The following is a 7,146-nucleotide window of genomic DNA, read 5'->3' as shown; positions in this document are numbered from 1 at the left end:
AGTTGATTTTGGGTTATCCTTTGATTTTATCAATTGGACTATAGTTAATTAAATTAATTAGTTAACTAGAGGATGAAAATCAATTAATTAAATAATAAATATTTAATTAGTAATGTCTTAGGAGATGACTAAATATGATTACCTAGTGATGTAATTAGATTTAGGTGTCTATAGGGGAAATGACCTCCAAGCCCTTCAGTCAATAAAGGGTTAAAATATGGTACCCACATAGAGGTGTACTTGGTAGAGGAATTGGATAAGTTAGAAGATTAGATAGAGAATATTGTGGCTAGAAATAAAGTAATGGAAACATTACATGAAGTTATATAGAGCTCAAGTATCAAACCTAAGAGTAGAATTTGGAAGCTAAGAAATATTATATCGATGCCTGCCTAGATAGTTTTGAAGATGACTCAAATTCTACAACCACACTTATCGAAGTTACTAATTATCAGTAGGTAGTAAAAGAAAAGTATGAAGCTTTAAATTTTTTGTTTGTGGTCCAAGTGATAGAGATTATAGTGAAATTCAATAGCAAACATCTAGACATACCTATGGTATAAAGGGGAAGAAAACCCAAAAGCTAGAATTTTAGTTTTAACACTTGGGAAAATTTTGGATTTTTGAACTTGTTACTAAGATGCACTGCTCCAAAGGTGCACATAGTGAGCTTCTCCAAAGGTGCACTACTCCAAAGATCCATCAAATTTTTTGAAGAAGTTAGAGATGCACCAAAAATTAACAACCAATTCCAAATTTAGAGCATTCCATGCACCAGAAATGCATTATGATGATAGTTTAACTCCTAGAAACACCTAGAGAAGGCCAAGCTTCAATTTTTAGAGGTTCTAGTGAGTTAGATATTCTTATAGATTTCTTCTTCTTTTCCACTTCTTCTTTCATTATTTTTAAGTCATGTAAAGGCTCATGCACCCATTAATTGATATAAATGAGGGTGGAGTCCTACTTAGCACTATTTAGGGAGTCAGTTTGTATATAATTAGATTTTTTTTATAAATTTAGAAGAATGTGTTTGTGTTATCTCTCACTCTCAATAAAAATTGACGGGATGATTTCTTATAAATTGAGGAATGTAACATATATTCTAGGCCATTATTTTGATGCAATAATATATGCTATTGGTGCTCTCATTCTGAGTTTAGTTATTCTTGCCAGAGTGTGTTATATTTTGTGAAGGTATGTTCATGGATTGTAATGGAGCCAATGGTTTTGTTGTGTTATTTTGATTGAGTGATCTTTTAATTTTGGTGTTTGCCACATGTTTAGAAATTTTTCTGACGTACCAAGTTGGAGAAGAGATCACCTATTATTCCTACATAGCTTCTTGTCTCACATGAGCACATTTTTTGTGGACTTGCAATTTGATGAGAAGTGAAACATCTTATGGTTACTAAATTCCCATCAATGATTGCATCACTAGAATTGAGGAAGAACTACTCCTATTTTCATTGCTTACCTATTGATCTTTTCAAAGGCTTAACTCACAGACATGTTTCCATGGCTTATGCCTGTTAGGGATTTAATTTTCAAGTCATTTTCTTAAAACTTCTTGTTACCTTATATTTGTAATTTGCTTTTACAAATACTTGGTTATTATAGGAATTCATATGGTTGCATTGTGAAATTGCATTCATCATAGACATAAAAATACAAAATTTATTTCTTTTTGTGGTTAGTTTTTTGAGATAGCAAGAAGATTCAACGTCTTAACCAAAATTGATTAGAACTAGAAAAGGCCTCATCTTGAACACTGAAATTCATCTTCTACTGAGTGGATTCAAATAGGTTGCAAGATTTCCCAAAACCTTGGAGTTGATTTGAAAGGATTCCTACCATTAAGCATTGAGCAAAATGACAATTACCACTCATGTGGTTGTTGCAACCAATGTCCAAATACCATACCTCAGGGCTTCCTTCTTCACCGATGTTGCACATGATGAAGGTTGTTGGATTATTTACTTCACCCATAATCACATCATCTACATTTGTATTCTTTTTTGATTGATCACCTTTCTTTTCCAACCTTCACTTGCATAATGCCCAAATTTATGACAATAATAATATTCTACATTACTCTTGTTAGAGTTGTGTTTCTTCTTACCTCTTCTAGAGTTATTTTGAGAGTTGGTTGCTCCCTTTTGATTTCCTCCTCATCCTGAGCTTTCTCCTCCAATATTTCTTTTTTCAAAGTTACCATGACCTTTGCCTCTAGAGCTTCTACCAAGCCATTTCTTCCTCTCCCCCTACCTCTTGTGTTGGACTGAGCTTTGAAATATTGCTCTTGGGAAGATGATGTAGTGCAAGGTAGGAGTGTTAGAGTAAATTGGATTTTTCCAATTTCTCTATTTACTTAAGTTTTCTCAGGTGCGTTTAGTTTATTTATTTAGGTAATATTGAGAAATATTATGAGACATATATTTAATTCCTCATAGGAATTAAACACGTCTTCATTTCTCACATGCCACCTACCTTTAGTACGTGCCCAACTTTGGTAGGTGCCTAACTTTGACTCTTGCCTATATAAATAGGCTAGCTCACATGTTATAGATGACCAAGAGGGTCAATGGCCAAGAATCAAAACTCTCATTGTAACATTATCATGTAGGTTTTTCTCTTGATAAATATATTGCATATCTGATAGCATATTTCTGTCCTTGCTTCAATTCTTCATTGTAGCCAGTATCTTATTGTTAGATTATAATCCCAACTCCTTTGGATTTTTCATATAGATTCTAACATGGTATCAAAGCCTTGTATCTAAAAGCTACTCACTCATATTTGAAGATCTTTGGAGTGTTTGTTTTATTAAAAGGATTCAGAGGTTTTCCAGTTGGATATGTAGATGAGTTTTTTTTGGAACACATCGGGCCCAAATGGACCTCATAATTGGATTCCTAGCACATCAAACCCCTTGGCACACAAATAAAGGTGAAATTTTTTTATTTTTAAAAATAAAATGAAAATTGTATTTCACCATTGTTTTGATGAATTTTTTTTTATTGCACCATATGCATGTGCAAGTTTCTATTTATTTAAAAATATATATATATTTTTATATTTATATTTATATTTTTTTAAATTCATTTTGTGAACACTTTTTTTTGTAAATTTTGTATATATATATATATATATATATATATATATATATATATATATATTTAATAATAATAAATTTCAAAAAAAAAGTTTAAAATTAGCTACTTTTTTTTTGGTGTGGCATGGATTTTGCCCCTGAAATTTTTTCAAAAATCTTGTAGGCACCCCACAAATTCTTGCGAGTGCCACCCAAACACACCTTGCATCAACCATAGTGTTGCTCATGGTCATTCCAGCAACTATGGCCTTTAACAGAGTTTGCCTATGTGGTCCTCTAGGAAACACAACCTGTGTTGCCTTTGACTTTCATTATGCTACCCCCTGGCCTTGATGTCCAGCTACGGACTCTATTTGCAACCTGCACAACCACCCTTGTAGGAAAAGCACCTACTACTTCCACTATTAGCTTGAACCTCTAGCCATGTGCCCTTTTCTGCAACACCATTAGTGTCACCCTGTGGCCACACCCTCTTGCTATTGTTGCTACTGAGCCACCCTTGCAATCAGTAGCAATGGCTCTTCTGCCACCAGCCTAAGCGGCCTCCATAACTAGCATGAGATTGTTTTTTCAATGACTTCCATATGATTGTCAAATTTTTTATCGTTAAATGCTGATGTTAGCATGACATTAGCACCATCTAGACCTTTTACATGCCTTTCTAAGCCATAAGGAGAAACATTTGGTCTTTTGCTCATATCTTGAGCATCTGAACTCCATTTTTAGAAAACAAGATATTGCCAGAAAGTTGGTTCTAAGACCATCATGATGGTGCTAGTTTCATCATATTTTTCTAATGTTTTGATACCTATTTTCACTATCAATGGAAGAACTTTATTTTTTGCACTCTAGATATTGTATCTTGTTCATTTGAGCTTCATTTTTTGGCGAACAAAAAGGCATTGGAAAGCTCTTGCCTTTTTAAAAATTCACAAAGTGGAAATTGTATAAGAACTAATTTATAAAGTGCCAAAATCATTGCATCTTGGGGGGGATGATTCTTGATCTAGTGAAAAGAGGGTTTATGCATTTTTGCATACTCTTGATGCATTCCATCCTTTGGGGATTTTAATCAGGTCTTGTGATTACGTTAATCCTTTTGTTGTTAAGCTAAACTTAGAAAACTATATGTTATGGAAACAAGGGATAATGAATCATTTCCTTGAGCAAGATCTACTACCCTATCTCCTATGACATGTTCATGAGCCAAATAATTATGAACAATAAATAGCATGGTGGAATTGTAATGACATGGTCTCTAGACTAATATGTCTTACTGTATCTAAGGAAGTTTTACACCATATTGAGCACATAGAGAGACCTTTCATTACATGGAACATCATCCAACAATTGTATGGAGACATTGGATCTTTATGTGAAAGTGATGTTTCCTTAGATAGCCAGGCTTCTATGGATTATACTGAGACATCTATTGCCCCATATCACTTGGATGATTAGTTTGGTGATCCTTCTTCTATTGTTACTTCTACAAAATTGAGTGTTTCTTCTTTGAAAGCTTCCACCGATTCTTTGCAGTAGATTATTCCTTATCTTCTACATATTGTTCCTTTAGATGACTTCCTTACAAACATTGTACGATTGTTTATGGAGCCACACTTTGAGGATTGACATCATAGGCAAAATTCATATTCTCTTTTAGGATGATTATTCTTTAGTTATTATGAGAGAATACTCTATCTCTCATTAGTATCATTCCTTTGAATTTGACGTGATTAAGGATACTTTTCTAGCACATTTAAAGGACATATATTTCCTTTCAGAGAAGATATTTGAGTCTTTGGAGATTGACATTCGTGAATCTTTAGCTTCACTTGAGAAGTCACATTACATGGTTTTGTATGATCATACTCATGTGTTGGAGATTTCTCTTCTTACTTCCTATCCACAATGGGAAGCATTCCTACATTTATACATGGTATATCACCTTCCTCAAGGAAGAAATATTGTTTGTAGGCATTGGACTATGTTTTGCCTTCAGACACTTACACTGATATTAAGTTTACTCTTGAATCAGTGCACATTAGAGACAGTGAAATAGGATGGATTGCTCGCATCGAGATTGTTGATCATACTTCTCGCTTGTACTCCTCAAATTTTGGTCAACCATATCCACTTTTGGAGATTCACTAAGAGCCCATTATGACTTGGAACTTTAACTAAAGGTATTAATCTATTCCCTATTCAATCCCTAAAATTTTCATCCTCTCCTTCATTAATGATAATTAGTTACACAACCTACAAGTAGCCTACGAAAAGTAGAAAATACAGCTCTAGCCATGAGTTAAAGTGAATCTAACTTCAACATGATCCATCCAATCCCCATCTAATACTAAGGAAATTTTACTCAATATGCCTTGAACCAATCCTAAAATACAAAAATCATAACTCCATGAATTGAATCATAAATCCCCTTCATACAAGATTGTTGACTTCCCTAGGATGCTCCTACATTAGACACCATAGGTGAGAAGAAAATATGTTCTTAAATAGTTAGAGGAACATCTTTCAGGGTTGAACACATAAACCCCAAACTGGTTCTTTACATACATGTCCTCTACCACATCAACTTGGACACTCTTTCTTTTATTCTTCTTCTACAACTTCTTTTATGCAACTATCATCTTTACATCTATCTTCAGTGTACAATAGGTTTTCTTTCCACACTAATCTCTAAACCTTTCAAAATCCTTCAACTCAACTTAGATACCAATACTTAGGTTCCTATTGATCTCTCCATTCTACAAAGGAATTACAAAATGCTTCCTACCACTCTTCTCAACTATAAATATGTTCTTGACATAATTATGCACATCCCCACAATCGTACTGCCAAGATCTATCAAGTAATATGTGACAACTACTCATATCCACAATATCACACAACACTTGATCCTTATACTACCCAATCTAGAAATCAACAAGACATTTCTCCCTCTTTTCCAAAGTATGTTCCTCTTGTAACCATCCAATCCTATAAGGACACAGATGTCTTATCATCTTCAAACCAAGTTTCTAAACCATTTCTTTAGCAACTAGGTTATCAGTACTACCACCATCTACAATCATATTACATATCTTATCACTAGACTTACAATGAGTCCTAAAAAAATTCATCCTTTGAGAAGGTTCTAGTGTCCTCTTTCCAAGAAACACTCTTCAAATTAGTAAGTTATCCCCATCCATCTTAGGTTCATTTTCTAAATCTTTAGCTTCTTGCACCACAATAGTTCTTCTATCAGTAGCCTTAGGACATTCATAAGCTCTATGTCCTTCTTGATGGCATCTGTAGCAAGTACCTTTAAACTCACCTTTGTCTATTCTCTTCCTTCATTCAACAGGTTTCAGTTCATCTATAGTAATTTGTTTGTTCTTCACCAAGTGATCCTTCTTCTACTTTCATTAAGGATTGCCTTGATGTCTCCTCTCCAGCTTCTCTTCTACTCTCAAAGCATACTGATAAGCATCCTTAACCAAAGCAATATTTAGCATAGCAACCTCATCTTGCATATTAAATCTCAAACCATTAATATATCTAGCCACCTTCTCCTTAGAAAATTCTTTATGTCTAGACCAAATAGTTGTAAAACTCCTTTGAATAATCTTTCATAGTCATATCCTTCTACTTTATATTCTATAATTTCTTGAATAACTCAAGTTCATAATCAGTAGGAATGAACTTAGATTTCAGCTTAGTCACCATTAATATCCATCTAGTGATTTTCAATTCACCTTCTTCTTCTTGATCTCATTGCAATTATTTCCACCAAAGAGCAGCATGTCCTTTCAACTTAGTCTATGCCAACCTTACTCTGAGTGGATCCTCAATATCCCCAAGCTCAAAATAGTCTTCCAATTCACCAATCTACCCAATCAGGTCTTTAGGAATCAAAGTAGCTAAGAAATTAGAAACCTCCATATTATGCTTCAACTTCAATTAAGATCTAGGTTTAGCAAATTAACCAAATCTATTTCCTATAGGTCACTCTATAGGATTAGTTCTATCCTCACTAC

This window comes from Cupressus sempervirens, chromosome 11 (assembly GCF_028749045.1).
Source record: "Cupressus sempervirens isolate cs-2001-9-10 chromosome 11, ASM2874904v1, whole genome shotgun sequence".
In the NCBI taxonomy this organism is placed as follows: domain Eukaryota; kingdom Viridiplantae; phylum Streptophyta; class Pinopsida; order Cupressales; family Cupressaceae; genus Cupressus; species Cupressus sempervirens.
Note: the sequence above shows the minus strand (reverse complement) of the source record.